This window comes from Medicago sativa, chromosome 6 (assembly GCF_051527215.1).
Source record: "Medicago sativa cultivar Bolivia chromosome 6, Bolivia_mono, whole genome shotgun sequence".
Classification (NCBI taxonomy): domain Eukaryota; kingdom Viridiplantae; phylum Streptophyta; class Magnoliopsida; order Fabales; family Fabaceae; genus Medicago; species Medicago sativa.
This window is the reverse complement of record NC_140754.1, coordinates 16,939,384-16,957,578: the sequence shown is the minus strand read 5'-3', so window position 1 is coordinate 16,957,578 and position 18,195 is coordinate 16,939,384. Positions and strand designations below refer to the sequence as shown.

General features: G+C 36.9%; 1 long non-coding RNA gene and 1 other non-coding gene across 2 annotated transcripts; both read right to left on the bottom strand.

The window, feature by feature from the left end:
- Positions 1 to 6,866: 6,866 nt before the first annotated feature.
- LOC146913277 (small nucleolar RNA R71) lies at positions 6,867 to 6,973 on the bottom strand. The gene has a single exon (XR_015017200.1). It is a non-coding gene; the product is annotated as a small nucleolar RNA R71 (small nucleolar RNA).
- An 8,756-nt stretch (positions 6,974 to 15,729) lies between these two features.
- Positions 15,730 to 16,689, bottom strand: LOC146913276 (uncharacterized). Its single transcript, XR_015013367.1, has 2 exons — positions 16,501 to 16,689; positions 15,730 to 16,359 (listed from the first exon to the last, which is right to left on the bottom strand). It is a non-coding gene; the product is annotated as an uncharacterized LOC146913276 (long non-coding RNA).
- Positions 16,690 to 18,195: the final 1,506 nt, after the last annotated feature.

Below are 18,195 nucleotides of genomic sequence, written 5' to 3'. Positions count from 1 at the left end.
TTGTCAGAAATATTCTATCAAGGAGGAGTCTTGGACAAGCTGAGCAGTGCTGAAGCCTTCACAGATGAGCTGCTTGATACTAAAACTGGAAAGTTCATTAATGCACAAACCCTCAAGAATATGAAGTTGATCCCTGCTGTCACCAAGCTTCATACAGATTTGAGTGAATCACTTGTTAAGTCTGATCTTATGAAGGACTTTCCACCCATCTGCAAGAAGGATCCCATTGAAGTGCAGATGTACTATATCAAGGAACATTTTGAGGCAACCAATCAGAGAATCAGATTGGAAGATATTCCAGAGGAAATGTATGGTGGTGCTCTGCCACGAGCCAGAGGCAGAAAGTCAAAAAGAAAGATGACTGCAGAGCAATATCTAGAGGTTGAACAATCTGCTAAAAAAGCGAAAGTTGCTGTTGACAAGCTCAAGATTGGTGGTTCATCAGTACCTTCAATCGAAGAAGCTATTGAAAACATGGATTCCAGGATGATCATGGATGTTGGCATTACTCTTGATCAACCTGCAATACCAAAGAAGAAAAGGAAGCAAGCAGTAAGGAGAACCAAGAACTTCCCTCATGTGTCTAAGAAGAATGAAGCTGCTACTAGTGTGTCAGAAGCTATTGGAAAAGCTATGGAGATTGCTGCTGAGCTACAAGAGTCTGTAGTTTCAGAAGCCAAGCAACTGTTGCTGATGACCAGTGAGTCTGTTAAAGAGGATTCTGATCCTGAACCAGAGAAGGTAATTAATATATCATCAGATTCCGCATCCACACCATTATCAGATTCTGATGATTCTGATGATGATATACCCTTAGCCCAACTCTTTCAAAAACCAGTAAAAAGCAAGTCAACACCAACCAAAACCAACAAAAAGTCCTCTCAGTCAACTACTTATTAACCAGTTGGTCACATAATTAATGAGAAGTTGGCTGAAATGGCTGTGCAGAGAGAAAAAGTCATTGAGACTATTTTTCGCCTTAACCCTCAACCTCTTAACATTCAACCTCTCAACATGATTCCTCCAGAAAATGTTGAGTCTACTTCAGAAAAGGCCTCTGAAGCAACTCCAGAAGCAGCTGCTTCTGAAAATGTTGTTTCAGAAAACCCCCATCAACAAACACCAGAACCACATAAACCCACAACACCCCCACAATCACCAACAGCTACCATTGACCCCCAACTCAACACTCATACATCAACTTCACCACAACAACCACCAACTGAAACTGAATTTCAACCTTTACCTGAACACTCCCTAGAACCAACTCCCATGGATGTTGACATCTCTCTAGTCAATGTTCAAGCCTCAACCACTACCACTCACATTGCCTCTGACCAGCCTTCATCTTCAAACACACAAACACACTTTACCATTCAAGTTCCTAACCCTGTTCAAGATTTGGAAATCAGTGATTCTGATCTTGAAATCCTTGAACAACCACCCTCAAACATCCTGGAATCTGGATATATTACTTCTGAGCTTCTGACAATCCTTAGTCAATTGCATAATCTTGTGGATCAACGAAGGACAATTGATCTCACAAGTGCATATGAAGACTCCTGGGCATCACTTCAGAACCGGGCAACTGAGCTAATTGAAAGCTTAAGGGCTAAGTGCATCAGAAGCAAGGAAGCTTCTGTCAGGAAGTTAATGGAGCATCTGAATCAGAGTCTCAGAGTAAGAAGTTCTACACTGCTCCTGGCAAACCAGCCTTTCTTCTCAGAAACGGACTACTTGACCAGAGAAGCCTAGTTGTGTAAGCTTCTGAAGAAACAGATGGCACAGCAGCAGCAAGAAGCCAGAGAAAGGGAACAAGCTCTTCTCCAGAGGCAACAACAGCTTGAAGAAATGTTGCAGAAGAAAATTGAAGAAATGGAGGAGATGAAGAAACAACAACAAACCAACCCTTAGTTGCACACCTTAGTGTTATCTTTTGTTTGTTGTTTGTTTTATATTCTTAGTCCTTGTTTCTGAAACCATCTTGTTCTACTTTTCTATGCTTCTGAATGCTTACTGCTTCTGACTGTTTAGCTGCTTCTGATATTTTAGATATTCATGTTCATATATTTTTGATCTGATTAATTTCTTGTATACTCTCTTTTGATTAATTTCTTGTATACTCTCTTTTTGTCTTTTATGTTTTTTTTATCTTTTTTGATAATGACAAAAGGGGGAGTATATGTGACAAGTATTTAAAGGCTCTGAGCCCCATTAATGGCATTTGAAATTTTTTGAAAAACTTCTATCATTTTTTTTACCTTATTGGTATAAGCTATGAACGAACGAAGGAGTATCAAAATTCAAGTAAAATTAATTGAACCATTCTTCTTATCTATAAGTTAATTCTTTCAATGATTCAATTTTGTTTTTAAGCTCTGATATTTTTTATTGTGCGAAAAATGAATTTAATTAACCTGGATAGAACTTAGGGGGAGCTTACAAACCTCACCTTAAAGACTATCAGACTCAGGGGGAGTTTGAGCTTACAAACCTCAGATTCTGAGCTTACAAACCTCAGAACCCCAAAGTCAACTTGTTAATTAGATTAACAACAATTGATCAATTTTAAATACTTTTGTTTGTCATCATCAAAAAGGGGGAGATTGTTGGAACAAAATGTGCTTAACAATGAACCTTAAAAAGTTTTGATGATAACAAGGTATTAAAAATTGTAAATTGGACTAGCTAATATTTGTTCAAGTGTACAGGACCATAATTATAAAGTTACATCATCATTGGTTCTGAATGAGCAAATAAAGAGCAAAGGAAATGAAGCTTAGATGATTCTGAAGGCAAAGCGCTCCTGAAGTCAAGCTGCTCCTGAAGAAATAGCGCTCCTGAAGTAAGCTGCTCCTGAAGAATAGTGCTTCTGAAGACAAGAGGTCCAGAAGCCACATCATCAGAAGCTGCGTCACCAGAAGCTGCAGAAATCATATCATCAGAAGCTGCATCATCAGAAGCTGCCTCATCAGAAGCTATTTCACCAGAAGCTGAATCTCAACTGAATTTACAAAAGATTCAAGATTTGAAGAATTATCAATGCAAAAGCTGTCTATTGGATTCGAAAACGCAAACGAAGGATTAGTGGAGTTTTGCAACGGTCATTTCAAAGGTGTTTGAAGGCTTGTGCTTGCAATTTGGACGAAAGCGTTGACATTGTACTTTGTACGAATTGTACAACCACGTTCTCCACTACTCTGTTTTGTGTCCACGCTACAAGACAAGAAAACAGCTCCAGAATACAGCTTCGCCTGCATAGATGTTCCTTTGGATAAGGAATGGATTTCAAATTTGTTCTTCATAGGACAACAACCAAATCAGGCAAAAGATCATTGGTGAAAGATCAAGCTTCAACAACGACTCTTTGGTGTGCTGGCAATTTCACAACGTCTCTTTCACACCTCTATATAAAGGAGTGAAGAATTAGAGTTTTGGTAATGCAAGAACGCTAAACGAAAGACTCACAAGATTTTCACAAGTACCAAACCTCTGCTGAAATTGTTCTGCATTCACTTAGAATTTCTGTGTCTCAAAGTCATATCTTAGAAATTCTTAAGTTCATTGAGTCTGTATCTGATTTGTATTGTGAGCACCTCTGATTGTATATCAAGTGTTCAACCTTAAACAATTTTCTGTGTAATTTTGTTTAGTTAGGAAGTCTCTTGCAGTTGTGCTTGAGCAGGAAGTCTCTTGATTGTGTTCTTGAGCAAAGGAAGTCTCTAGCTTGTGTGCTTGAGCAAAGGAAGTCTCTTGCTTGTGTGCTTGAGCATTTGTAATCAGATATTACTCATAGTGAAATCTCCTTGGAAGTGCAAGGGGGACTGGACTACTTCCGGATTGTGGAAGGAACCAGTATAATTGCTTTGTGTCGTTCTTCTTCTCTCTCTCTGTTTTATTCCGCTGCATTTAGATTCTGATTATCACTTCAGAAGCTGTCTCACCTAGCTTCTGATCAGTGTGTTCAGTTTTTAGGAGAAACGAAGAATTTTTCAAAACACAATTCAACCCCCCTTCTTGTGTTTTTCTCACCTTCACAAGAGACTTCTAATCAAACAAGATTACAAAGAAAATTGTTTGAGGTTGAACACTTGATATACAATCAGTGGTGTTCAAAATACAAATCAGATATAGACCCTTAAGACTTTAGAATTTCTAAGATATGAACTTGAAAACAGAAATTCTAAGTGACTTTGAAAGCAGAACAATTTCAGCAGAGTTTTGGCGATTGTAAATTGTAGTTGAGTCGTATGTTTTGCATTGGTTGCCAATCTCTAAGTCTTCACTCCTTTATATAGAGGTGTGAAAGAGACGTTGTGAAATTGCCAGCACATCAAAAGAGTCGTTGTTGAAGCTTGATCAATCACCAATGATCTTTTGCCTGATATGGTTGTTGTCCTATGAAGAACAAATTTGAAATGCATTCCTATTGTGAAGGAAAATTGTTGCACGCAGAGCTGTATTCTGGAGCTGTTTTCTTGTCTTGTAGCGTGGACACTGAAGAGTAGTGGAGATAGTGGTTGTACACTTTGTACTTTGTCAAAGTTTTTTGAAGATAAGCATCCAATGCCTTCAAATCTTCACAAAATGACGGTTGCTTTGTATTTCCAGTCTTCTGCATTGCTTTCGATTCCAATAGACAGATTTTGAAATGTTAAATCTTGAATCTTTAGCTTCTGGTGATTTTCAGCTTCTGATGAGGTTGCTTCTAAGTAACTTGCTTCTGATGAACTTCAGCTTCTGATGACGTCATCATCTTCAGGAGCACTTTGTCTTCAGGAGCACATTTAACTTCAGGAGCACTTTTCTTCAGATGCTTTAAAGCTTCCTTTTATTGATTCCTTAGCTCTCTTTTGTTCTTCAGAACCTTTATATGATGTAACTTTTTAACTATTGTCCTGTATACTTGAACAAATATTAACTAGTCCAATTGTCAATTTTTAATACCTTGTTATCATCAAAACTCTCTAAGGTTTATTGTGAAACACATTTTGTTTCAACAATCTCCCCATTTTTGATGATGAAAAACAATAGTATTTAAAATTTGATCAATTGTTGTTAATCTAATTAACAAGTTGACTTTGGGGTTCTAAGGTTTGTAAGCTCAGAGTCTGAGGTTTGTAAGCTCTAACTCCTGATGAGTCATAGATAGTATTATTTATTGCCTTATTTAGTTTAGTTTTATTTTAGATTTGATTTTATTTTATTGCATTTTATTTTAGTTTAGAATATTTTACTTCAAATTGTCTTTTATTTTATTTTAGGAATAAATATATGGTGGAAGGTGCCTTGGAGCAAAAGAAAGAGGACTGGAGCAAATACAGCGCAAGAATACGAAGATACGGGACAAAAATAAGTTCCCCCAAACTCAGAAGCTTGGCACGGCCCGTGCCAACATGTGGCACGGCCGTGCCCGTCCCCAGGATACTCTTTTGCTGCTTTTCTTCAAGCCCAAGTTACCCTGTTGCAGCTTTACCGTTTTATCCTTCTAGTTGCTTAGTTTCTAAGTCAGATGTAAAGCTATAAATAGAGTAGCTCTCCACCATAAACAATCATGCTTTACTTTGTTTATTTCAACTGCTATTTTAATAAAAGTCTTTATTTTCCCTTTTACTTTCCTTGCAATTTACTTTACTGTTATTTTCTCTCTTCTTCCCCCATGTCTACGATGAACATGAGTGAGTAGAATTCTTCGTCTTGGGATTATTGGGGAGTCTAATGACTCAATCCTAAACAAAACATGTCTAAACCCTAATTTCTATGTAACCCTAATTTCTAATCTAGATTCACTGTCTTAACGTGGATTAACAATTATCAAACTGTGGAAGCGAAAGCGGAGGGTTTGATAATCGTTAATCCATCATCCCAAACATCAATTCATAAAGCGAGAGCGGAGTCTTGATGTTGGAACAAGTGAATCTAGACAATAGTTGCAAAACAGTGAAATAGTCTTTGCAACTATTGAGACAAAGAGTAGTTTCAATCCTCTGTGCATCTTCTAGTAATCATGTCAGTGAAATAGGCTTGGTTGCTAGAAGTAAACTCTCACCGGACTTTCATCGGAAAGGTGAGGGGCTAAGGGAAACCGGTCTTTAGAAATTAGTGTGTAAATCATGAAATTAGATGTTTAGGTTTTGTCTAGTGAAGGATTAGTTATTAAGATGAACCAATGATCCTAAGGCCCTTTATTATTATTGTTTTTACCTTCAGCAATCAAACTCTTTCTTATCAACTTTCTCTCCTCTAATCATTCATTAAAAGTTAATTAAGTTGAACAACTCCCTAGCGGAACGATAACTCTACTTACTACTATTACTTCGATAGGCCGTGCGCTTGCGGTTTGGCCCTATCAAGTTTTTGGCGCCGTTGCCGGGGAGTTAACTAATTTAATTAGCTTTTTCTTAGTGATTAGAATCCTCTCTTCTTCTCTTTCTTTTTCTGTTTTTATTTTTATTTTTCTTCATCATTAACTTCTTGGAAAGCATAAAAATAATACCAACATGGCTGAAAGACGTGCTCTTAAGGAATACGTGACTCCTTCAATGGAAGAGCCATATGCTATTATTGTGTATCCAACGGTTGAAGATGAAGATTTTGAAATTAAGCCTGCCCAACTTAAGATGGTGCAGCAAAATTATTTTTCGGGATCCCCCGATGAGGATCCCAATCTCCATATCTCAACCTTTTGGCGGCTCACCGTAACATATAAGAAAAACCAAGAAACCTTGAGACTACATCTCTTCCCTTTTTCTCTAAAGGACAAGGCTCTCAATTGGTTCCATTCCCTAAGAGTTGGTTCCATCACTTCATGGGACCAATTGAAGCGTGAATTTCTCATCTGTTTCCTCCCCCCATCAAAAATCGGCCAACTAAGGGCAAAGCTTTTTCAATTTACTCAAAAAGAAGGGGAATCTCTTCATGATTCATGGGGACGTTTTAAGGACATGCTTAAACTTTGCCCCCTCCATGGACTAGAAGAATGGTTGATCATCCACACTTTTTACAATGGTTTATCTCATGCTACTAAAACCTTTGTTGATACAGCTACAGGTGGTGCTCTAATGAACAAAAACTTCGAAACAGCCTATGCATTGATTGAAGACATGGCTCGAAATCTCTTTCTATGGACTGATGAAGAACTCGCTACAAAGTCTTCACCCTCCAAAAAGAGGGCAGGTATGTACGAAGTCTCTAACTATGACCACCTTGCTTCTAGGATTGATGCACTAGCCCACAAATTTGAAAAACTTAATGTTAGTGATACTACTCCTACATCCCCTTGTAAAACATGTAGTGAATGCAAACTAGGTAGTGTTGAGCAAATAAACTTAATTCAAAACAACCAAGGGGTAAGTTTTGACCAAAGCCCTAATGAAAATCCCTTGGTTCAAGGAACAACACCACCAAGTTATGCTAATGACCAAAAGGTTATTCAAAAGTCTAATCTTGAACTTCTAATGGAAAATTATCTTCTTAACCAAACCGAGCAGCTCAAAGAGCTTGCAAATCAAACTAGACTTTTGAATGACTCTTTTGTTTCACTTACATCAAAAGTAGACTCTATCTTCTCTCACAATAAGGTCTTAGAAGCTCAGCTCTCTCTAGTTGTTCAATTTTGCCAACCTAGAATGAACGCCGTTACACTTAGGAGTGGTAAACAATTAGAAGACCCCTTAAGAGATCAGCCTAGTGAGGAAGAGACTAGTGAACCGCAAGGTGAGATGGCTAAAGAAGAGAGTGAGAAACTACAAAATGAGGAAGTTACACCACCTCCTTTTAAACCAAAGATTCCTTTCCCTCAAAGATTTGCCAAGTCTAAGCTTGATGAGCAATTTAAAAAGTTCATTGAAATGATGAACAAAATCTACATTGATGTTCCCTTCACCGATGTCCTAACTCAAATGCCCACCTATGCTAAATTTTTAAAAGAAATTCTTTCAAAAAAGAGAAAGATTGAGGAAAGTGAAACGGTGAACCTTACGGAGGAATGTAGTGCCATCATCCAAAATAAGTTGCCACCCAAGCTTAAGGATCCAGGAAGTTTCTCAATACCTTGTGTCATAGGGTCTGAAGTAGTAAAGAGAGCAATGTGTGACTTAGGAGCCAGTGTCAGTTTGATGCCTTTATCTCTTTATGAGAGATTGGGATTGGGAGAGCTTAAGTCAACTAGGATGACCCTACAATTAGCAGACCGTTCCCTTAAGTATCCAGCTGGAATCATAGAGGATGTCCCTGTCAAGGTAGGAGAAATCTACGTCCCTACTGACTTTGTTGTGATGGAAATAGAGGAGGATAACCAAGTACCCATACTTTTGGGAAGGCCCTTCCTTGCTACCGCAGGGGCTATAATTGATGTTAAACATGGGAAATTGGAATTTAATGTTGGTGGAGATACTGTTGAATTTGAACTTGCTAAACTTATGAAAAATCCCTCCATTAAAGATTCTTGTTGCATGTTAGATATAATTGACCGTTGTGTGAAAGAATGCTCCTTAGCATCAACTACACATGATGGTTTGGAAGTATGCTTGGTTAGTGATGCAGGTACAAAGCTAGAAGGAGATGCCAAAGCCTACGAGGAGCTATTGAATGAAAACCCTCCCATGGAAGGTTTGGGCATGGAAGAATTAATGAAAGAAGAAGCAGCCCCTCTACCAAAAGAGGCGCCAAAGGTGGAACTCAAACCACTCCCACCAAACTTGAGGTATGAATTCTTGGGCCCTAACTCAACCTACCCTGTTATTGTGAATGCAAGCTTGAATGAGGTAGAAACTGAAAAATTGCTTTATGTTCTCAAGAAATACCCTAAAGCCATAGGATACACCATTGATGACATTAAAGGAATAAATCCCTCATTGTGTACACATAGGATATTGCTTGAAGAGGACTATAAGCCCTCCGTTGAACACCAAAGAAGACTAAATCCTAACATGAAAGAAGTTGTGAAAAAAGAATTCTTAAAGCTCCTAGATGCAGATGTCATCTATCCAATTTCTGATTCTAAATGGGTTAGCCCGGTTCAAGTAGTACCTAAAAAGGGTGGTCTCACAGTCATTAAGAATGATAAAAATGAATCCATTGCAACTAGAACCGTCACCGGTTGGAGGATGTGCATTGACTATAGGAAGCTTAACAAAGCAACCCGTAAAGATCACTTCCCACTCCCCTTTATAGACCAAATGTTAGAAAGGTTAGCTAAGCATTCACACTTTTGTTACTTAGATGGCTATTCTGGATTTTTCCAAATACCCATTCACCCTGATGACCAAGAGAAAACCACTTTCACATGTCCCTTTGGTACCTTTGCCTATAGGAGAATGCCCTTTGGTCTTTGCAATGCCCCCGCTACCTTTCAAAGATGCATGATGTCTATTTTTTCTGATTTTGTTGAAAATATAATGGAAGTTTTTATGGATGATTTTTCTGTGCATGATTCTAGTTTTGATAATTGTTTGACTAACCTGGAAAAGGTTTTGGAAAGATGTGAACAGGTGAACTTAGTGTTGAATTGGGAAAAATGTCACTTCATGGTAAGAGAAGGAATTGTCCTAGGACACTTAGTCTCTGAACGAGGTATAGAGGTAGATAAAGCAAAAATTGAAATTATTGAGAAAATGTCTCCTCCTACCACGGTCAAAGAAGTTAGAAGCTTCCTAGGACATGCGGGATTCTACCGCCGTTTCATTAAAGATTTTTCTTCAATCACTAAGCCACTAACAAGCTTGCTCCTTAAGGATGCAAATTTTGTGTTTGATGATGCATGTCTAAAAGCATTTTGCAGGTTAAAAGAAGCCCTGGTCACTGCACCAATCATACAACCACCAGATTGGAATTTACCTTTTGAAATAATGTGTGATGCAAGTGACTATGCAGTTGGGGCTGTGTTAGGGCAAAGAAAAGACAAGAAGATGCACGCCATTTATTATGCAAGTAAGACCCTTGATGAGGCACAGGTAAATTACGCTACAACTGAGAAGGAACTATTAGCAGTAGTCTATGCTATTGACAAATTCAGGCCATACTTGGTAGGATCAAAAATCATTATTTACACAGATCACTCGGCCATAAAATATTTGTTAAACAAGAAAGATGCCAAACCAAGATTGATCCGATGGATTTTGCTCCTCCAAGAATTTGACATTGAAATAAAGGATAAAAAAGGCACTGAAAATGTCGTAGCTGATCACCTGTCCCGCCTTAGGGAACCCAATGAGGATGAGTTGCCTTTGGATGATTCCTTCCCGGATGACCAACTCTTCTTATTGGCACAAGCTAACACACCTTGGTATGCAGATTTTGTTAATTTTCTTGCAGCAGGAGTACTACCACCTAACTTGAACTACCAGCAAAAGAAAAAATTCTTCCATGATCTCAAGCACTATTATTGGGATGAGCCTTACCTCTTCAAAAGAGGCTCGGATGGAGTTTTTAGAAGATGCATCCCTGAAAGCGAGGTAAGTAGTATTCTTCACCATTGTCACTCCTCCTCCTATGGTGGCCACGCCAGTAGTCAAAAAACTTCTTTTAAAATACTTCAATCTGGTTTCTGGTGGCCATCACTTTTTAAGGATGTGCATCTCTTTGTTTCTAAATGTGACAATTGTCAACGCACCGGTAATATTACAAAAAGGAATGAAATGCCCTTAAACAACATCCTTGAAGTTGAAATTTTCGATGTATGGGGTATTGATTTCATGGGGCCATTTCCTTCCTCTTTTGGTAATCAATACATATTGGTGGTTGTTGACTATGTGTCCAAATGGGTTGAGGCCATTGCTTCCCCCACCAATGATGCACATGTAGTTATAAAATTGTTCAAAAAGGTTATCTTTCCAAGGTTTGGGGTGCCAAGGGTTGTCATAAGCGATGGAGGGTCTCACTTCATTTCTAAACACTTTGAAAAACTTTTACGAAAATATGGAGTGAAACATAAAGTTGCAACACCCTATCACCCGCAAACTAGTGGACAAGTTGAGGTCTCAAATAGACAAATAAAGGCCATTCTTGAAAAGACAGTTTCTATCTCTAGGAAAGATTGGTCAAGTAAGCTTGATGACGCTCTTTGGGCCTATAGAACAGCTTACAAAACTCCCATTGGAATGACTCCTTTTAAGCTAATTTATGGGAAATCTTGTCACCTCCCAGTTGAACTTGAGCACAAAGCTTATTGGGCAATTAGGAACCTTAACTTGGACCCAAAACTGGCCGGTCAAAAAAGGAAACTTCAACTAAGTGAGCTAGAAGAACTTAGGTTAGATGCCTATGAAAATGCCCGCATTTACAAAGAAAGAACAAAAAAATGGCATGATAAAAATATCCTTAAAAAGGACTTCAAAGTTGGTGACCTTGTACTACTCTTTAATTCTAGGATGAAGCTCTTTCCAGGAAAACTAAGGTCTAGGTGGTCGGGTCCGTTTCAAGTCCGCAAGGTCTATCCCTATGGGGCTGTTGAAATCTTTTCTGAAAAAACCGGACCATTCAAAGTTAACGGACAAAGGCTAAAGGTTTACAACATAGGGGAAGGAACTGAAGTAGTGGCTGCTTGGAGACTTATTGACCCGCCTTAAAGTTGTTTTTCTTTTTGTCAAGCTAATGACGGTAAAAGAGCGCTTCGTGGGAGGCAACCCACGCTTTTAACTGCTTTTGTTTTGTTTTTCTTTGTTCTAAGTTGTTTTGTAGGTAATTGTCCAAGTATGATTCGACAAGAATTCAAGAAATTGAAATTTTTTGAAGCCTCCTTACCAGAAGGTTGGCACGGCCCGTGCTAAGATTGGCACGGCCGTGCCATGTTTTTCAAGCAAAATGAGGGGCAAGAAAACAGAATGTTGGCACGGCCCATGCTGAGGTTGGCACGGCCGTGCCAGCTTGCAGATCCCAAAATTCATCAATTTTTGCTGTTTATAGCAAACTGTGAGCTTTCTGCACCCCTTTCTTCCATTCTATTTCTTCTACTTCTTCTCTTTTAATTTCTTTTTCTTTGAATCATTGAGGACAATGCTTCCCCTAAGTGTGGGGGGGCCTAATAAAGTGTCTAGAGTCGTAGTGTTCCCAAACTCCCTTGAACTTTATTCTTTTGTTTTGTTTTTATAGCAAGAGGCATAACTAAGTAGCTTGTTTTTAATGTAAATATGGCATAAAATTTTTTGTCTTGTCTCTTCCTTAGGTTGCTTCTTGTACATGAAAGTAGTTTCTTGTGTTTCTTATGTTCTTGCTATACCCATGTCTTGTTTTAATGTGAAAATTCTCCAATGAGAAAAGCACCCGGTTGCAATCCTTGAGTAAATGTATAAATAGGTATTTTAAGGAGCACGTTCTATCTTTAGTGTTAACTTAGACCCTTTAAAGTCTTAAGAGTAAAAGTAGTATAAGTTTGTGTGGGAAAATTAATCAAATTGTTCTTAATTGTTATATTCTTCTTAATTTGTTAATGTTAAATGGGGCGGGAGAATGGCACCTACATGTGGGGGAAAGGACAATTACATCCTAACTTCCTAATTGTGGTGGTGACTCCCTAATTTGAACTTAATGTGAAACAAATTCATCAATGCTAGGGGGAAAGGACAATTACATCCAAAAAGACTTCCTATGCGGAGATGAAACAAATAATAATTTTGCAGCACTGCTTAGGGTGATTTTGAATCTAGGGGGAAAGGACAATTACATCCGAGAAGACTTCCTACGAGGATAGATAGCCCCAAAGCATCTGCAGCCCCTTGTGCTTAATTGTTAAATTAATTCAATCTTAACTTTAATTCCCATCACTCTTATACGAAATGAAGAAAGGACTTTTCTCGGTTACTTTAGCACTAAGGATAGAACCTATTCCTCATAATATCTGTCTTATACAGGAGCAAGAAAAGGGTTGAACTGCACACACACACTCACTTGAGACTTGATGTTGGGTAGAATAGGTTCATGAGAAGTGTTTGAAGTTGTAATTAGTGTACTTGAAGCAAAGCCTTTCTTTTGAGACACATTGTTCCTAATATTGCCATAATCAATCTTTTGTTGCTACTATGTTTGTTGCCTTTTGCTTGAGGACAAGCAAAGATTCAAGTGTGGGGGAGTTTGATGAGTCATAGATAGTATTATTTATTGCCTTATTTAGTTTAGTTTTATTTTAGATTTGATTTTATTTTATTGCATTTTATTTTAGTTTAGAATATTTTACTTCAAATTGTCTTTTATTTTATTTTAGGAATAAATATATGGTGGAAGGTGCCTTGGAGCAAAAGAAAGAGGACTGGAGCAAATACAGCGCAAGAATATGAAGATACGGGACAAAAATAAGTTCCCCCAAACTCAGAAGCTTGGCACGGCCCGTGCCAACATGTGGCACGGCCGTGCCCGTCCCCAGGATACTCTTTTGCTGCTTTTCTTCAAGCCCAAGTTACCCTGTTGCAGCTTTACCGTTTTATCCTTCTAGTTGCTTAGTTTCTAAGTCAGATGTAAAGCTATAAATAGAGTAGCTCTCCACCATAAACAATCATGCTTTACTTTGTTTATTTCAACTGCTATTTTAATAAAAGTCTTTATTTTCCCTTTTACTTTCCTTGCAATTTACTTTACTGTTATTTTCTCTCTTCTTCCCCCATGTCTACGATGAACATGAGTGAGTAGACTTCTTCGTCTTGGGATTATTGGGGAGTCTAATGACTCAATCCTAAACAAAACATGTCTAAACCCTAATTTCTATGTAACCCTAATTTCTAATCTAGATTCACTGTCTTAACGTGGATTAACAATTATCAAACTGTGGAAGCGAAAGCGGAGGGTTTGATAATCGTTAATCCATCATCCCAAACATCAATTCATAAAGCGAGAGCGGAGTCTTGATGTTGGAACAAGTGAATCTAGACAATAGTTGCAAAACAGTGAAATAGTCTTTGCAACTATTGAGACAAAGAGTGGTTTCAATCCTCTATGCATCTTCTAGTAATCATGTCAGTGAAATAGGCTTGGTTGCTAGAAGTAAACTCTCACCGGACTTTTCATCGGAAAGGTGAGGGGCTAAGGGAAACCGGTCTTTAGAAATTAGTGTGTAAATCATGAAATTAGATGTTTAGGTTTTGTCTAGTGAAGGATTAGTTATTAAGATGAACCAATGATCCTAAGGCCCTTTATTATTATTGTTTTTACCTTCAGCAATCAAACTCTTTCTTATCAACTTTCTCTCCTCTAATCATTCATTAAAAGTTAATTAAGTTGAACAACTCCCTAGCGGAACGATAACTCTACTTACTACTATTACTTCGATAGGCCGTGCGCTTGCGGTTTGGCCCTATCAACTCCCCCTGAGTCTGATAGTCTTTAAGGTGAGGTTTGTAAGCTCCCCTTAAGTTCTATCCAGGTTAATTAAATTCTTTTCACGCTCAATAATATTTCAAAAATTAAAAGAAGTAGATTATAGATAAGAAGAATGGTTCAATTAATTTTATTTGAAATTTGATACTCCTTCTTACGTTCAGAGCTCATACCATTCAAGTAAGAATGATAGAAGTTTTTCAAAATTAATTTTCAAATAACATTAATGGGGCTCAGAGCCTTTAAATACTATCACATATAGTCCCCTTTTTGTCATTAGCAAAAAGAAAATAAACAAAAAGAGGAGATGAGAAAAACATATAGTAAAAAGGTTCAGAGCAACATAAACATATAATAAGAGCATATCATCAGATCATAACATAATCAGAGCAAATAATAACTTAAAAAAAACTTCAGAGCATGAATATGATAATGAATTTCAGAGCAAACATATAAACATGAGATGCATTTCAATCAGAAGGACAACCGAAAACAATTACTCATGTTAATCTACATAAGCGCATAGAAAATAAGACCAAACAAAACAAAGAGTCAAAGTTTATAAAAAAGGAAGTACAGTTAAAACTCTATAAATTAATAATGTCAGGACCGGAGAAATTTATTAATTTAGAGTGTTATTAATTTATCGATAAATTAATAATTATTAATTTAAAGAGTTTTTAAGTAATTATATTGTACATACCAAACAAAAGGAAAATAAGTCTATGCCTCTTAGAATCATGTTGCAGCGAACCTTGAGACTCAACGTAAATTAGTAACTACTGTGTTCATATGCATTGGAAATCAATAATGACTTTTGAAGTACAGTAAATGTAAACAAGAGGAACAAATGTGTTCAATGTATTCTTAATATATTTTTTTTCAGTTTCTATGAATTATTAATTTATGATTTTCTTGGGACCGAAAATTACAAAGGGATCTCCCGAAAAATTATTATCTTATTATTTTATCGAGTTTTTCAATTTTTTACATTGACCCAAGTCGGGATCGGATAAATTTATTATTTTAGAGAGTTTAGAGGGGTAACCTTGGCGCAACTGGTAAAGTTGTTGTCATGTGACCGTAAGGTCACGGGTTCAAGTCCTGGAAACAGTCTCTTGTGTAAAAACAGGGTAAGGCTGCGTACAATACACCAAATGGTGGGACCCCTTCCCGGACCCTGCATATGCGCGGGAGCTTCAGTGCACCGGGTTGCCCTTTAGAGAGTTTATTAATTTACCGAGTATTAAATTAAAGAGTTTCTACTGTATCTCCTAACTAATGATACGAAGACATATTTGTTGAAGTTTTGCTAGCATTCATTCCATCCAATAAACAAAAGGTCCCCTAGCTCCTTAAAACACCCTACACATAGACACATTGAAAAATCTAAGTAAACTTCAATGGAGAATAGACAAAACTCAGTTATGAAATTATGATTCAAATTTGAAAACTTCAAATAATCTTTGCAAGTTAGCATAAAAATTCAACTATATGCATAAAACTACAAAACATAGTTGGTGAAACTTCAATATGAAACCGAATTGGTGAAAATTCAAACAAAAGGTCTCCTGGATCCTCAAATCAAAATTGTTACTACGATTTTCGTCCTTGATATATGGATGTGGTGTGGATAGGTAGCACTCGACCACAAATTCCTGGGCTCTCGATAGTGAATATGCATATCCTAGAAAATAAAAGAGATTAGTAGTGGTCAAAATACTAGGAAACAAAGGAGATTTAAAAGAAGTTGTTAAAAGAGATTAGAAGTGGTCAAAGCTAAAGGAAACAAAAGCACCATCACCGATATATTCCTTGGATGATATGATAATATGAGTCTTGCTTGGACCAACTCAATTCAAACGATAAGCAATAAATAGAGAGAGAGAGAGAGAGAGAGAGAGAGAACAAAGATTAAAGAGAAAGATATAATAAAAGAGGAAGACTACAGAATAATGGAATGAAAGAACACAAGCCGTGAGGCGACAATGACTGGAGCCGAAGGAGATAACAATGGAGAAGCTTGTGCAGAGGGAGAAGACTGAACAGTTTGGCCTACAACAATAACAGAGGAAAAAACATTGTTGAATATAAAAATGGATATGAAAGAGAGAGAGAGAGAGAGAGAGAGAGAGAGAGAGAGCATTCAAGAAGATTAATGAAGATCAATTGAGAGAGAAGGTATGAGATATGTACAGAGATAGAAGCTGTATGCTATTTTTTCCTTGGAAATGGAAGAGAATGAGTTAGTGCATTTTCAATGAGATGGTGTGTTTCCAATGAGTTTCGGAAACATATGATGTTAAAAGTTCGTCATTTACAATGCAATTAGGTGGGATAAAGGAAACATATGAATTTGTGCATGGGAAATATAACATCATTTAATGCAAGATAAGGTTGCATTAATGCAATTGGGTGGGATGAAGGAAGCATATGAATTTATGCGAGGGAAATATAACATCATTTAATGCAAGATAAGGTTGCATTAATGCAATTAGTTGGGATGAAAAAAACATATGAATTTGTGCATGGGAAATAAAACATCATTTAATGCAAGATAAGGTAGATGTAAAAAGGTATGAGATATGTGCAAAGATAGAAGGTGAATGTTATTTTTTCCTAATTGGAAATTGAAGAAGATAAGATAGTGCATTTTCAATGAGATAGTGTGTTTCCAATGAGTTTTGGAAACATATGACATTAAAAGCTTGTCATTCACAATGCTATTAGGTGGGGTCAAAGTTGCATTAGGAAACATATGAATTTGTGCATGGGAAATATAACATCATTTAGTGCAAGATAAGGTACATGTAAAAATTTAACCCTACAGGATTCTTGGGGGAAATTTGAATTTCAAATTTGTGTTGTAATGTGTGATAGTTAACTGGAACAATAATGACAATAGTTAAGGAGAAATTGGCACCCAAAAAATAGGGTTAGGATTAGGAAATTAGGTTTGCAATGTTATGAAGAATTAGATAATAAGGATAAGGATAAGGAAAAGGTTAAGGATAAGGATAAGGATAAGGATAAGGATATGTAGGGGATATGGTTCGGACCCCGAACACCCCACATCTCTACATTTAAATGGGTGAGCTCTAACCACTAAACCATTTGACAAAAAAAAGTATACACATGTTAGCACAAAATAAAACAAAATAGAACAGACATATAGGCAATGGAGTGCCCATTTGCACGCTAGTATACTATACTCGCTTCATTCATGTCGCAGTTTGACCATATACATTATTAAGACTCATGTTGAGACCTTTTAGAAGGGCACTTGGTGCCCATATGACCTCTCTTCTTATTGCGCTAATGAGTATAAAATTACAAAACAATCTACATTCTTTATACATAATATAGATAACCTACATTGACAATATATTTTTTTACTAATATATAATGAGAAATAATAGTATTTTAGGTCCCCTGCTATCGCTCAATGAATATTTTCAAAACATCAACTTTTTATAATTTGTTACTACAGATAAGTAAAGATATTAATGTTCTAAGTTGTGCATTGACACGTGTGGAGTGATAAACTGTAACGTGTATTTACGAACTAAGGTTTGACTTAATTGAATGAGAAATTGTAATGTGTATTTAGGAACAAAGGTTTGACTTAATAGTATATAAGTTCCCATATTTTTATTTAATATTATAGATTTGACTGAATTGAGTAAAAAAGGGTTGACTTAATTATATTTATTTTCACTAGAAAAAAAAATTAACAATTTTATATAATTTGTGTATAAAACAGTATAATCGGCTAAGGATTACTCACACCAACAAAACTTGTAAAGCTTGAAAAGATAACAATTATAATACAAGCATCATGAGATTTCAATCTGTTTTTCTTATTCTTTTTGTTTTGTTTGCCTCAGCGGC